Source organism: Trifolium pratense, linkage group LG1 (assembly GCF_020283565.1).
Source record: "Trifolium pratense cultivar HEN17-A07 linkage group LG1, ARS_RC_1.1, whole genome shotgun sequence".
In the NCBI taxonomy this organism is placed as follows: Eukaryota; Viridiplantae; Streptophyta; class Magnoliopsida; order Fabales; family Fabaceae; genus Trifolium; species Trifolium pratense.
The window spans coordinates 44290763-44308071 of NC_060059.1; positions in this window are offsets into that span (position 1 = coordinate 44290763).

A 17309-nucleotide genomic window follows, 5' to 3' on the forward strand; every position below is an offset into this window, starting at 1 on the left:
CACGAGTATTTGATCTTGCTAAGCAGTTCCAAAAGTTTCTTGCAGCTCAGCCACATGCTACATCTGTCTCGTCTATTAAAGGTTTAACCTCATCTAATTTGTCAGGTATCTCTTTTTCCATATGGATCCTTGATTTCGGAGCATCACATCATATGTCATATGATCATAAGTCTTTTTTGTATTTAAATTATAAATCATCCATGTCAGTTATGACGGCTGATGGCACTCCTATGCCAGTAGCAGGAATTTGGTCAGTGTCCACATCTAATTTGTTTCTTTCTGATGTTTATTACATTCCTAATCTCACGTTGAGTCTTGTTTCTGTTAGTCAATTATGTGATTCTGGTTACTCGGTTATGTTTTCTTCCACTCATTGTTATGTGCCAGATCCACAATCTGGGAGGTTGATTGGGATTGGTCGTAGACATGGGGGACTTTATGTTTTGGATGAGCTGAAAGTTCCAGATACCGCGGCCTCAACTTCTACTTCCACTATTGATTTATCATCTTTTCGTTTGAATTTATCATCTTCTAAATTTTATTTGTGGCATTCTCGTCTTGGTCATGTTTCAGCATCTAGATTAAAATATTTAGCCTCTACCGGAGCTTTAGGAAAATTGCAAATTAATGATATTTCTGATTGTTGTGGTTGCAAACTTGCCAAATTTTCTGCCTTGCCTTTAAACAAAAGTGTTTCGTGTCCAAAGCACATTTTGATTTGGTTCATTCTGATGTGTGGGGTCCATCACCGATTCTTACCAAAGGTGGGTCAAAATATTATGTCTCCTTTATTGATGATCATACTCGTTATTGTTGGGTTTATCTTATGAAAAATCGTTCTGAGTTCTTTGATATTTGTCATATGTTTCGTGCTATGGTTAAAACCCAACATAATGCTGTCATAAAGTGTTTCCGTTGTGATTTAGGTGGTGAGTATACTTTTAATAAATTCTCTGAGTTACTTGCTTATGATGGTACTATTCATCAAACTTCTTGTACTGATACTCCTCAACAAAATGGCGTTGCTGAAAGGAAACATCGTCATATTGTTGAAACTGCTCGTTCACTTTTGTTGTCTGCTTCAGTTCCATGTGAGTTTTGGGGCGAAGCAATTCGCACAGCTGTTCATGTTATTAATAGAATTCCGTCATCAATCACCTCAGGTTTGTCTCCCTTTGAAAAGTTGTATGGTTCCACTCCTGATTATTCTTCTTTGAAAGTCTTTGGTTCTACTTGTTTTGTTCTTCGTCCACAAGTAGAAGGTAATAAATTGTCTCCTCGTTCAACAATATGTGTTTTTCTTGGTTACGGTGAAGGTCAAAAGGGTTATCGTTGTTTTGATCATTCGAGAAAAAAACTGTATGTTTCTCGTCATGTTGTGTTTCTTGAGCACATGCCTTTTTTCTCTCTTTCCTCTGATTCGAATACTCCTAGCAGGTCTGAACTAACTAATATTGATCCTTTTGGCATTGATGATGATATTTCTAGTGACTGTAATTTTGAGAACTGCAGGGATGGTACTAGTGCTACTCCAGATACATATGTCTCTTCTGCCCCAACGACTACTCAACAACCTCCTGTGACTGTTGTTCCTACTGCACCTCCTCCGTCACCACCACCACCTCCTCCTTCACCACCACATCCTCCTCGTTATCCTCTTCGTGATCGTAAGTCTACTCAGTTGCCTGATTTTGTTTATTCAACTTATTCTGCTTCTTTTGCTTCTTTTCTAACCCTTGTGCACAGTTTATTTGAGCCATCTTCCTATAAAGAAGCTATTCTTGATCCCCTTTGGCAGAAGGCTATGAATGAGGAACTTGTTGCTTTGCACAAGACAGATACTTGGGACATAGTACCTCTTCCACCAGGAAAACGTGTTATTGGGTCTCGTTGGGTATACAAGATTAAAACCAAGTCTGATGGGTCAGTTGAGCGCTACAAAGCTCGTTTGGTAGCTAAGGGATTCTCTCAACAATATGTTATAGATTATGAAGAAACATTTGCTCCCGTGGCCAAGATGACTACTATCCGCACTCTTATTGTTGTTGCATCTGTTCGTCAGTGGCATATTTCTCAAATGGATGTTATAAATGCTTTTCTAAATGGTGATCTTCAGGAGGAAGTTTATATGGTACCTCCAGAAGGTGTTTCTCATAATCAGGGGGAAGTCTGTAAGTTGAAGAAAGCTCTGTATGGTCTAAAACAAGCTCCCCGTGCTTGGTTTGAAAAGTTCTTTGATGTGATTATATCTCTTGGATTTTGCTCTAGTGATTATGATTCTGCTTTATTTGTTAGGACAACTTCTCATGGTCGTATTATACTCTCCTTATATGTCGATGATATGATTATTACAGGTGATGATGTTGATGGAATTGATGAATTGAAATTACAATTAGCAAAAATATTTGAGATGAAGGATTTGGGCCCTCTTTGCTATTTCTTGTGAATTGAAGTTGCCTACTCTCCTAGGGGTTATCTTCTATCTCAATCCAAGTATATTGCCAACATTCTTGAGCAAGCTCGCCTCTCTGATACTCGAGCTGTAGATAGTCCGCTAGAGTTGAATGTGAAATATGTTCAATCTGATGGCGTTCCTCTATCAGATCCCACTTTGTATCGTACTCTGGTTGGAAGCTTGGTGTATCTTACTATTACTAGACCTGATATTGCTTATGCAGTGCATGTTGTGAGTCAATTTGTTGTTTCTCCCACTACTGTGCATTGGGCAGCGGTGCTTCGTATTCTTCGTTATCTTCGGGGAACTCAGATTAAAAGCCTTTTGTTTCCATCATCTTCTTCCTTAGAGTTACGTGCTTACTCTGATGCGGATTGGGCTGGTGATCTTACTGACCGTAAGTCTACCACAGGGTTTTGTATCTTTCTTGGAGATTCTCTCGTTTCTTGGAAGAGCAGAAAGCAGGACATTGTCTCTCGCTCTTCTACTGAAGCTGAATATCGTGCTATGGCATCCACGACAACTGAAATTGTTTGGTTGCGTTGGTTACTTTCTGATATGGGTATTGCTTTTTCTGAACCAACTCCTATGTATTGTGACAACAAAAGTGTCATTCAAATTGCCCACAACTCAGTATTTCATGAACGCACTAAGCACATTGAAATTGATTGTCACTTTACACGTCATCATCTTCAGCATGGCACCATTACTTTGCCTTTTATTTCTTCCTCCTTGCAGATTGCTGATTTGTTCACGAAGACGCATTCTATTAAACGTTTTCGTTTCTTGATTGACAAACTCTCGATGCTCCCTATCACTGCATCATGAGTTTGAGGGGAGATGTTATGTAATAGTAATTATATTATTATGTAAGGGTAGTGTGGTCTTTTCAAATCTTTAGTTTATATACTCTATTGTAACTCCTTTGTTCTAAGTTTTGTTATTTTACTGAAACCCTAAGTTTAAGGGTCTTTCTCTTTCTCTCTGTTTCTATATGTTCAATCTTGTTAACATGAGTAACTGCTCGTCATAGCAGTCCGATTTAAAATCAACCTACCAAATTATATGCAATTGATTTTGTTAGCTGTCCAATCTCAAATCAATGAATGTAATTAAAAAAAAAAAAAAAAAAACAGTGTGTAAAAGTTTTGTTTCTTTACTAGCACAAAATCCAGATCCCTAAACAGACTCTCAAACCATTCCGAACAACAGGAAAGAATGAGAAACATAAATCGTTCAGGTAAGGCAACCGAAAAGCGGATAACCATGTTGGCCAAAAACAGAATGATCATGTCTACCAAACAAAACACTATTGTCACCAACACATAACGGGTTCCACTCCCTATACTGATAAAGAGTACAAGGGTATCAGTTGTAAGTATGTTACTCGATCAATTACATATATTCAATCTCATAATTCGGTTGTCGAGTTTGTTTAAAAATAATTTTGCAATTTAAATTATCTAATCACAAATCAAGGATCGAGATTGTTTAAAATTAATATATTGAAGATGTAATTTTAGTTGTTCCATCTCAAATTAATGTTCAAATCACTAGGTTTTATATTTAGTGCGTAAATTATGACACTGAGTTAGACAAAAATATAGTAGCATCATTGCTAGAAAGTTATTGTGTTTGACAAAAGTACATATAGTTTCATAAGTGTAATTCAATTAATAGTTCTGACATCAGTGATTTCAGTCTCCTTCCGATCACAGTTATAGTGGTTCTTCCTATCAAGTTCAACATCAATCACCACTAAATCAACTAACGATCAGTAGCCGTTAGAATATTAATTTTCATGGATTTGAATTTGAGATTTATTACCGTACCTCTTTACATTAAAGTATTTAAATCTAATGGGGCTTAGGCCCTCCCTATTACCGAAAAAAATAATATTTAAATCTACTATATTTGAGAAGTTGCATGCAGTTTGATATTTCTTCTGGTCCTATGTATAAGAGAATGTTTACTTTTTAGATTTATTAAGAATTTAATGTATTTCAACTAAAATATGTTCTAGATACATTAGAATCTAAAATGTAAACTCTCTTTTATATATATATATATATATAGGACCCAAGAGGGTATAGGAAATGAAGTTAAAGAAACTATCAAAAAATGATGAAAGGATTGGGAAATTGGTCGTTGACAGCAGCAAAGTGGTTTACCTTTAATAGATTCTTTAATCAGGTATAGAATGATTAAGCCATAATTACAACAAATGAACAAAATATCCTTTTTTTAGCATGCGAGAGATTAAATCAAAGGTGAGATCAGTGTTCACAGACAACACGGACACTGATGCATGCGATTGTATGTGAGATGTGATGAGATGTGTACTGTAATTAATGTAGGGTCCATTTCCCTTGTGGGCCTATTGAGTTGAGGGGTTTCTTCCCTATACAAAGTGATAGGACCGTCCGTGATACCTCTGTCTATGTCAGGGGTCCTCCTGGTGTAGGACCCAAAATATTGGACATTGGTGTTGTGGTGGGGACCCTTCATTCTTGCATTGCATTGCATTGCATTGTTGCACCGTCCTTCTCCTAAAAAGTGCTAGTGATCAATACCTCTCTGCCTTAGGTCACAGTTGCCCTACAGCTACAGGTACAACCTTCATGAGAAGTCACAAGGCATATATAGATGCTATGCTAGTATAGTACAGAATGATAGGAGTATTATGTTAGTTTTATTTTTCATTTTCTAATATTTCAAACAAATAAAAAAACTATCATCACTGGAGAACTGGAATGGATTGTCTCTATGGTTGCAAGTTCTAATAATAATTATTACAAATTTCGACCATTAGATGAAGACAACTCATGTTGTATAGTCAATATCAAACATATTTTTAAAATTCAAGTTGAATTGTTCAATCATCATATTGAGTCGAGTGTGTGTTTGTTTCCTAGAAGATTAGAACTTACGGTGTATGCACTTACAAATTTATTTTAGTAAACGTGAGGGGTTAAGTATCACATTGTATGGAAAAAGTGGTTGTCAAGTAGGAGTACTTTATAAATGAAAGAATATATGAATTTAATATTTTAAATTTTTTTATGGCTTAAATGATCAATTCATTCCTTTAAGTTTAGGAGTTTTTTGGTTTTCATCCATGTGTCTTTTTTGTTTTAAAATAGTCCATGAATATTCAAATTCATTTGGTTTTAATCCCTAATGTTAAGTGTCGTTACAAAAATGACGACATGGCAAATAGAGGTTTGACGTGGCAATGTGTGACGTGACAACCGATGATGATGTGTCAATAATAATGCTGAGTTATCTAGAGGGACCAAATCAAAAAATAAAATTGCAGAGAGAGACCAAAACCAAAAAACGAAATTAAACCCAAAAACATATTTTTCTTCTTTTTTCTCTAAACCCAAAAATGGACTCATATTTTTCTAAATCCAGAAATTTGTGTTGAATGTACTAAAACGATATTTTCTTGAGTTTCCTAATACACCATTTATTTTGATTTAATCAAAAGACCATATTAATTTACTAATCACCATCTTCAAAATTTCAGATGAATTTTTAATCAAACAACTTTATATATTGTAAAATTTGAATTCCATTATATCCTCAAATGTCAACCAAAAAATTCACAAACTTTTAAGATAAGATGACTCGTTTTTAGTCCTTTTTTTTCTTTTGAATCTCTCAAATCGCATATATTAAAACATGTTTTGCAATTTATGGGTTCATAGAAATATGAGTCAATTTATGAGTTTAGAGAAAAAAATATATTTTTTTGGATTTAATTTCGTTTTTTTGGTTTTGGTCCCTGTCTACAATTTTATTTTTGGATTTAGTCCCTCTAAGTGGATGATTGTGCATCATCATTGACACGTCATTCTCGTTTGCCACATCACACGGTGTCATGTCAGCCTTTGTTTGTCACGTCATCACTTTTGAAACGAAACTTAACATTAGGGACTAAAACCAAAAGGATTTACACATTCAAGGACTATAGTAAAACAAAAAAAGATACAGCGACGAAAACCAAAAACTTGCGAACTTACAAGGACGAATTGATCATTTAAGCCTTTTTATTTTTTATAAAAGTGCGTTGTCAAATTCACTTGTGTGATGATTCGTAACCCTATGTGGATGATTCTAGAGAGCACCCCTCATTTCCAAACCATATACTCTAAACATGTGTGCACACTTAGGCATATGATTGAACATCTGACTCGGTACAACTTCTGTTTTGGTGACCTAATAGCCGACGTCCAACATATTTTAGATAGACTTTAATATCATATCAAAATTTGGATTGAGACTAATTTGCATAAACTATGTTTTATAAACAAAAAATAATAATTCAATCCAAACGGATTTCTTTTTTCATTTGAAAATCCTTAAGAGTTGTTTCTTTCGATCTTCTTTTTATTTTTTATAATTTATTTTCTTTTGGTCTTTATGTTCTCTTCAGTATTAACAATAAGGGTTAAATATGTTTTTACTTTCTACATTTGGCCTTAAAGTCAAGAATATCCCCTACATTTTTTTTATGATGAAAAAAATTCTACAAATTTTTTCATTATCAAAATTGGTCTCTGTCATTAATTTTACAAATGGAATGCTGACGTCAGCTTATTAAAAGCAAAGGTTAAATATGTTTTTTTCCCATATTTTGCTCTATATTTAAGAATAGTCTTTACATTCTATCAAAAAAAAAAAAAGAATAGTCTTTACATTTTAAAAATCGCGTAAAAAAATCATATATTTTATTTAGTTACTGAATTTGGTCTCTGCCATTACTTTTATAAACAGAATGCTTATGTGGTAATTGTGGGAGATTTAGATAGTACGAGGGTTAGAGAGATGAAGAGTTAGATTTCTATTTATTTTTTTAATAAAAAATTGGGGCCCGTAATTGCCATAATCATCCTGTTTGCAAAATTAACGGTAGAGACCAAATTCAATAACAGGATAAATTATAGGTTTTTTTTACGAAGCTTTTAAAATGTATGGACTAAAAAAATATTTAACACTAAAAACAACGGGCTCAAACTATACCACGTCAGTATTCCGTTTGCAAAATTAAAAGCAGGGACCAACTTTAATAATGAAAAAAATTGTGAAATATTTTTCATCATAAAAAAAAATGTAAGGATTATTTTTGACTATAAGATAAATTATACGGGGACTAAAAACATACTATTGAGCAACTTTTAGAAAGAAAAAATAATATACTAAGCTACAAGGACCCAGGCAGGGATCTACTCAAAGAGAAATGGGGGCAATTGACCCCACTCCCCGAATTATTTTTTTAACTAACAAGTGCACATTTTTATGGATTGCCCCCACTTCAAATATTTGGTTGTCCCCACACAGCTCACTAATAATATTTGTTAGAAGTATTTTTAAGTTCTAATAAGTATTTAATTGTTAAAGAGATGTTGCTAAATTAGTGTGTTGTTTGGTCCTTAAGGACAACAATTGAATTTAAATAAATTGGTTCTATGAAATTTATTCTAACTATAATATATATATATATATATATATATATATATATATATATATATATATATATATATATATATATATATATATATATATATATATATATATATATATATATATATATATATATATATATATATAAAAATATAATTTAAATGTAAAATGATATACGACACTCAAAATATGAATACAGATGAGAAATCATATTTCTTAGATGTTAAGGTGCCTAATATTTTTAGATATACGATTCTAAAAAATTTGTATTCGATCTTCAAAAATATTTGCCTAAATAAAACAATGTCATCATTTTAACAATGCATTTATATATAAATAAATGATTTTGACCCCACTAATTAAAATTTCTGGATTCGTCCCTACAAGGACCCCACAATAAATTGACATGGTATATATATAAAAAAATTGGAAAAGGAAAGAATATTCCAATAGGCCAATTATTGAGGAGGATTGGCTGTTTCACTCGCTATTGAAAGGAATTAAATTAAATTCCACAACGATAGAAAAATATAAGAAAACATTGAAAAAATATGTACTATCAAGGAATATCCCTAACTAAACACGATAGGTTTAGGGATTACTTGAGTGACAAAGACACCCCACCTTACAATATTGCTCCTATAATTAATGAGTTGATAACTAATATGGTCTCACAAACCCACATGACAATTATTTAACCATCTCTTTCTTTTGTTGGGATAGATTTCTTATTTGATCCAATCCAATACAGATAGAGATATCCTATTTATAGTTAGTAGTTACAGTATGCACCCAAATTTATTACGAAATCTACATTTTTAGGATGAAATAAATCTAGAAATCTATCGGAATAATGTATGTATAATGCATCACATTCAAATCTGCACAATCCTTCTGTATGCATGTCCATTATAAAATTTTATTAGATACTCAACATTTAATTATTTAATATCGTGTTATTTGTTTATGGGTTCATTTGATCTGCAAAGTATAAGTACTGGACAGAACAGTACATGTCAGTACAAGACATAAACAACACAGGAAAAAGTTTAAGGCGTTGAACAAATTTTGTCTTTCTACGATGCTTGGTGGACAAAATGTTATTTTGGTATCTTAGAAACTTGTGCATAGGACAAAAAGTTGTACCATGGTTCAGTGGGAACATGAATTTAGGTTTTTGTCCAGTCCCTTGGTCCCCCAATTTGTCCAGTCACAGGAACAGTTTTGAAATCAAACACAGTACAACTGAAGTTGTCATGTCTAGTCTCTTATTTTTTTTAGCAAATCAAACGCACCCCATATTTAAGTATTTTAAAATGTGATTACAAAAATTATTTTAAAATGAATTTAAATTTTGAATTGATTTTACTTTCCTTTTGTGTGTAAAATTTATTTTACCTTCAACAACAATAATAAAATTTCCTTTTGAAATGAAACTACATAGTTAAACGAACATTCCTAGGGATGCAAGTCCCAGATATGTCGTAAAAAAGAATTCTCTGAAGCTCCCTAGGGGGAGACTCGATAAAATGAACATCAAAAGAACTTAGAGAGTAACTGAAATTAGCAAGTCAGTCAGCACTTCTGTTTCCTTCGCGCCAAATGTGTGACAAGTAAACTTGCCAATTTAAATTCAAAAGTTGTCTGATACGACTGACCAAAGTGAGTATGTTTCCTTTATCACTCTCAACTAGAAAGTTTGAAGTTTGAACTAAGACAACATTGTCCTTTTTATAAGATCGAGACACTTACCACTCAATCTATCATTAGTAGTTAAATTAACAATAACTAATTTAATTAAGCCAATAATCAATTTGCTTGTAAAAAATAAAAAGTATGTCAATAAGCTAAGTAAAATATATGGGAGTATTTTGCTTTTTTTTTTAGCAAAATATATGGGACTAACCTCATGAATATATACCATATGTAGTACACGTGATTAAGCTTTTTTTTTTTTACTAATTAAAGTTACAAAATTATATATATTCGATTCGATTCGATTCTTCCTCGTTATAACCCAACCCTTTCGGTTTTTGTCCAACAACCTTACGTGTTTTATGTATAAACAAATTGTGTCATCACAAGTTTACAACATTGGCCTTTTATTTGCACCTCAACTAACCACACTACTACTAGGTTAATATATGATGAACTATTACATAGATGGCACCGACTTTGTCAAACTATATTAAATTTTCTTCTACAAATAGTTTTGTTTACTCATCGATCAACTTGGTCCACATATATCTATTATAGACTAGCTAATTGACTTTTAATACAATGTTTTAGATGGGGAGAAGGTGAGTCTATAGCCCTAATTACCGTCCTATTTTAAGCATATACTTACGTGTTTTAATCATGCAATAATTAATAGAAAGGACCATTCTACGTTATTTACTCCATTTATAAATACAAATGGTTAAAGGAAGTATAAAGATCATCATAAGTATATATAGATAGAGCCAATTCAAGTATGGTGCTTCTTTTTTTTTTTTTGATAAAATTATTCAAGTATAGTCCTTTTGGCAAAACTCCAATTTTATGGCCTTGATATATTGATTATCCAAAACCATCGTTATCGGTAATTACTTGGATTTCTAAGCTATTACCTCATTTGATTAGAGTTATTAAATGTGGTAATTATTATTAAAGAAAAAAAATAAAAAATAATGGTGCACTCCAAGTGTACTCTTCCTTCTACACAGTAGAAAGCTTATTTTGACAAGGTTAAAAGCTATCGCTTTTGATACCAATGCTAATATAAACATATTGTAGGTTAGTGGCAATCGAATCTACTGTTTATAGAGAAATTAAGACTTTCACAATTGCAACTTGCCTCGGGTATTAAAGATTTACTTAGTGATTAAGCTAAGCTTGTATCATCAGGCTTATCAAAAAAAAGGAAAATGATGTTTGGTACGAAAACGAAAAATGCCATAGTTATATGAATTACAGTTCCAATACCAATCCTGCCATGATTTCCGTAAAACAATGGACTTTACACTCTGACCCACCACTAACAACATTACATATAAGCATTCTTGTATTTTGTTAATTGCATGCTTCGTATCATTTAGCATTGCTAAAATAAAGCTTGTATCATCAGCTTGGGGACCTTTAGCTATAGTTTAATGGAATTGGTAAAGAACAAAAAATAAAGAAATAATAATCCTTAAAAAAAAATCAAGAAATAATAATTAGTTACATATAGTTAGAGGATATAAACTATCGTATAGACGTGGGGACCAAACTATTTGACAAAATTGTATTCGACATTAACATTATTGTATCTTTAGATCCTTACGAGCATAGTTTAATTTTAAAAAAAAAATAGAAAAAAAATGAATAAAGGAAACTTTATAAAAATAACCGTGCTATAACTATAATACTTGGAGATTGTATAATACGGTTCCGGGCTAGGCCTAGGGCCCAATCTGTGACGATGACCTTCTTTTATATACCGAACTTAGCCTGTTTTGGGATAAGTCTGGCCAAGGTCGCATCCTCCTGCCCAACGTTCAAGGAAGTTGGCCTTCCGTTGCGGCCGAAATTAGAATGATTGGCATTTACTGTTAATCATGGTTTTTCAGCAGTTATTCCGACAACCATTAATGGCGAGGATGCCGTATTCATCTCACATTAATGATTTTTGGCTCCGCACTGGAAAGTGGAAACTATATAAACATTCTCATGCAGAAGGATCAGATATTCTAGCCTAATTCTCCTAAACATTCACCTCACGCAAATACTGAATTGAGCGTTAGAGTGTTTGCATGTACAACCCCGCCCTCGATGCAACCATGCAGCACAGAACCACCGTCGACTATGTCGATTCTAAAAACAAGACTAGAACTTCCAAAAACCACCAAACACGAGCATTGGCCAGCATCAATGGCAACATCGTAACAGGAATTATAGATCCCCGAGCCCTTGGAGGAATGAGATTCCTCCTCGAGGGGACTATAAGTCACCTCCTCGACATTCCCCTCGAAGAAAATGCTGTTGAAAAATTGTATTTATAACTAATCTATATTTTATCCTTCACCAAGTTTGAACCTGGGTTTTTCATCTCCTAATGTAACACACAAGAAGACTACAGCATTTTCTTTAATCATATTTTCTTCGAGTTCTAAATTCATATATATTGTTTATTCTTTTACATAATTTCCAGCAAGAAGAAAGAGAATTTAATTTGTGCTCACTTAACGTGTTCACACACACATACTAGATGGATGTCGGTATAATTATTTCCATAAATTCTGAAGACCCCATTTTCTACCACTTAACCTTATTGATATGAAATTTTAAGAGGGAAAAAAGAAAAGAAAAAGATGGCATGAAACTGTGGCAATTGTGGGGCTGGTTCATGGACTAATGGTTCAATGATTGATTGAAATACATGAGATTATAGGCATATACTGTAAGGTAGTAATGTCAAAACAGCCTGTCCATTAAGTTCATTATTGGATTTGATTAATTCCAACAAGAAGAAACCAAATAACAGAATCGTGTCGGTCTTATTATGTCTCTTGACCTTTGATTTCGTGCATGTTCTGTTTCTTGGAGTTTTGTGTCATATAGAACTATATGGTATTGGTGTGGTACGAATAACGCCAAATACAAGCAACATTTTAGCTTATGCCCATCTTTCTTTTCGAGCCAAAATGCTCCATTATTTAGGGTCCTTTTTGATGATAAATTTCGCAAGTGCACGAAAATCACGTAGTAATAAAAATATCGATCCACAGGGATTGTGTGATCAAACTAATCGAATGGTGTTCATAGACATTATACAGAAAATACACAAAAATTGGGGGTATGTTGAGTAGTGAATTGCTAGAAAATGTGCTTAATATAATGGAAAAGCGAGGTAGAATCATCGGAATCGCCTAGTCTATAGCTAAACCACATACAATCTACTATATCATAGGAATCTACTCAAGTGTTAACAACTAGATCGACAAATTAGTGAATCGCAATCTCTTGTCAAAATCCACTCTATTCGTTGTCGATACTCCCCCGATCTCTCGGGCGGGAGCTACCTACAACGAATGATATTAACGCGCGTCAATCGTTCGCTACACTCTATGCCTCAATCTCTCGACCGGAGACACTCGAGCGCTCAATGCAATTCAGTTCAGACATTAAATCAATACTCTCGCACGTGACTTAACTCGAAATCATTACAACACTAATGAAGGATTGTAAAGCATTAAACATTGAATTGCATTAAATCAATCACTATGAAAAGAGTAGGTTCTTACACATATAGCAGATTACACATGATCTACCTACATTCTAGACTATCCTAGATCCTACCTCCAATGAAACTTAGCTCCTCATCGTTCCTCGTTCGCTTCCTCGCTTCATCGCCATGGCTTGTGCATCCATGCTCTCGATGTGCTTGGAGCTCTCCACTGGAGTGTTGAATCACGATCTTCAAGTTCCAAGACCAGAATGTAGTCAAATTTCGCAGAATTTTCCAACCCCAAAACAGAATTATGCAGAAAATATATATACAGAAGGCAACCACGCCGCGCGCCAGATCTACCACGCCGCGCGTGGTTGCAGTTCCATCAACTACGCCGCGCGTGATAACAGAATCACGCGGCGCGTGATCAAGTCAGAGAGCATTCTTCATCTTCAGCAAGGCTTCACGCCGCGCGTGGTCCAAAGCTACGCCGCGCGTGGGCAAGTCAGAGAGCAATCCAGTTCCTGAACAAAGGTTCACGCCGCGCGTGGTCAGGTATCACGCCGCGCGTGATCAGAGTGAGAATCTTGGCTCCCTGTGAGCTCCATCACGCGGCGCGTGATGGGCTACGCCCCCAGCGTAGTGAAAAGCATTCATTTCCTGCAGTTTTTCCTGTTTTCTTGCAAAATAAGTAATCAAGCTAATGGTTAGATTTCTCTCATATTTATTGCTAAAAACCTACTAAAATGTATCTAATGTTGCTAAAATAGGCATGGATTAGAGAGTGTGACGATTTGTCATCACAACCCCAAACTTAAACCTTTCCTTGTCCTCAAGGAAACAACTTTTACCTCAAGCTTTTGTGTCAAGACCTTGGCATTTTCCTTAAATTCACTCGAATCATACATACGTGAGACTCACCTGATGATCAATGATCCACCTGCAAACAATGCTTAATTGCACAACCGTTCCCGCAAGACATTTTCAAGTAGTTCACACTTTTCGACCAAAGCTCTATGATTTCATCACACTACTCACATGCACTCTTCAGTTTTTGGTAATTCACTCAAATCAACACATCAATGCAAGTCAACAATAATTTTGCAAGTAATCTAAGAATTCATTCGGTTCACTTTGTGCACACACATTAGAGGACTTTTAGGGTTATAACGTGGCTTGGCTAGGGTGGATGGTGACATTTTTGGATAAGTAGTAGAAAAACTTGGAGTTAGATCCCCCTAAGGTCAAAAATGTTTCATAAACCAAACCCCCTTTTTCCTTTGAACTATAGTGGACTAGAGAACTTTTTCAATCATCAAACAAAGTTTTGCAATTCTTTTGAATTCAAGGCTATCACTTCTTTTTGTACTTCTTTTCTATTTTCCTTTCACATTCATCTCTTTTTTTTTTTTTTCTTTTTCTTTTTCTTTTCTCTTCTACTTTGCCTTGCAATTTTTTTGAAAATTTTCAAATCAAAACCTTCATAAGTTCTCTAGTACCCTCACCCCAAACTTTATTTGTTGCTAATTCCAAAGAGCAACCCCAAACTTAGTAGTGAGCAATGCGCATCAACCACTAATTAGGTGCCTAACCTCCAAGAAAGTCATTCCTTTTTTTCATCAAAATTTTCTTGAGGTTTTGCAAAAATAACATTTTCTTTTTCAGCTCAAATCGGTTAAGCAAAGGATAATTATATGTAAGGGTGGATAGAAAGGCTCAAAGGTACCAAGAAACATGCCTCGTGTGTGCTACAAAAGTACCAATCAAATACAAAGACGACAAGCAAAATCGAGAGACAATACAAGAGTGGATATCACACATAGAAGAAAAATGAGTGTTTGGCTCAATACCTCTCGGTTGGGTCGAATCAAAGAACCGGTCAAAAAGTGTGCGTTCCCTTCCTTTGCCTCTTGATCGCATGAGTGCAACAAGCTATTGCACTGCAAGTTTCACATATCACATACGGAGAAAATCAAGTAATTGATACTCAAGTAACTAGAAAGAACATGCCAAAATATTGAAACAAATTCTAGAAGTAAAAACCATTCCACAATTAAACAAGAGAAGATTCAAATTTAGAGTACACAATTAAAATATCCAGCTAATATCCAAGCAACATCAGAATATTATTACAAACCAAGCAAATAAAAGACAATTAAGTAAAGATAGAGATAGAGTAGTAGAGCAGTAGCAGCAGCAGCAGCAGAACATCATCATCAACAACATCAAACCGCGTCATCCGGCTGGCCAGTGAAGTAGTTTGTGAACGGGCTATTCAAATTCAAATTCAGCCCATCCACATCCAGCATTTCCCTCTCCATCGCAGCAGCCTCATCCTGCTCAACCCGGCGTCGCCTCTCGATCTCAGCCAACTCAGAAGTTCGCAGACCCGAATTGTATGCTTGTCTGGCCTGAAATGAGTTCAGCTCCCTCGCCTGATGTGCCTCCCAATCAGTATCAACGGGATACAAAGTCCCAAAAGTAGGAGGAGGGAAGGTAGACCGGTAAGTCATCGCCTCGGTGTACATGGAAGAGGCGGTATCAAAGTAGAGATTAGGCAGCCCGGAATATTGAGAAATTTCCATTTGATGCAACATCGATGCAAGCTGATTTATATCATGAGAGTACCGAGGAGGGTCTTGAGCTGGTATATCATGATATTCATTTGCCGGATCCCCTTGTTGATCCGGATGATTACCTTCTTCAAAACGATTAATCTCTTCCTCCTCCCTCAAAGCTTCCTCTCTCGCTGCATTCCCCTCACCTCGGGGCACAATAGGTCCTCTCTCAAACTTTTTGATGAAGTATGATAAAGACAGAGGTCGGACGGGATGAAGATCACCTTCTTGCACATTCATGGGAACATTATTCGCCCTACACAAAGCAGCGATGAGATTACAATGTCCCAAAGTAAAGGTCGGATTCAGATGATTGGCTATCTCATGAAGATCTTTTTGTAACCAATACCCAAGATTAATAAATTTCCCTTCCACCAACAATCGGACCGCGTGCGCATTGTCCAGCTGAATTTCTGAATTGTTGCCTACAACCCTCACATTTTTCAACCAAAATTCACCCCAAGCTCGGTGAACCGGATTAAAACTTGTTAAGCTCAACCTTCTAGGAAGAGAAGCTGCAGAGTGGGCTAGCCACATTGCCCCCGGACGACACACAATATTCTTTAGTTCTTCCCTGACTTCAATACCACTCTTGTCGATCCTCTCTCTATCACGCAAAAGTTCACACACTCCTCCAGCAGCACAACCAAGCAGATCGTTTATAGTTTCAAAAGAATAACTCACTTTAACACCCCTAACCACAGAAACATACTCCGGAAACATTGGTTGATCCGGTAAATAGGCATTTGCAAAGAATTCCCTAGCCCACATCTGATTTCCAGGATTCACTTCATCTTTAATCATCAATTTATTAAATTTCTCCCATCCCCTAGACTTTATCTCATTTCCTAACTCAGCTACACCCTTCAACAAATCCTCACCAAAACCCTTCTCTTGATTAATAGTAAAGGTTCGAATTTGTGAGTACCTTTTCTCATGCACTTCACTGATGAAGTGGGGATGAACCTGTTGCCGAGTGACATTGCTCCGGCGAGGAGGAGATGCTTGAGCAGACCGAGAAGATTGGCCCTTGCTTGCACTCATCTTCGTTCTTGGTTTCTTCGGAGGCTCTTGTGGTGGATTAGCATCACTCTTCTTCTTTCCCTTTCCAGTTAGCCGAGTCAACATCTTGATATTGTAAAGATTGAAATAGGTTAATTTGGGAGAATGGTGAAATGAGATGAAATGAGGGGTTTAGAGTGGAATTAGGAGTGGGTGATAAGGGTGCAATGTGAATGTGAAGGAAATGGATGATTGGAGGTGATTATAAGTGAAATTGGAGAAGTTTGGAGAGTGAAAATGGGTTGTCAATGGAGTTTTCCGTGTGGGAGACCGTGTGAATTGATGATGGGACGGATGGAGTGGTTGAGAAGATGAAGAAATTCAAATTTGACACGCTTTCCTGTGTAACCACGCCGCGCGTGGTCCTTCTACGCCGCGCGTAGTAGCAATTGTAACGGTCAAGAACTTCTTTCAAACAGGCCACGCCGCGCGTCCGAACCATCACGCGGCGCGTAACCACTTAGTCAGAGACTCCATAATTTTTCAATTGTCACGCAGCGCGTGATATACCCCT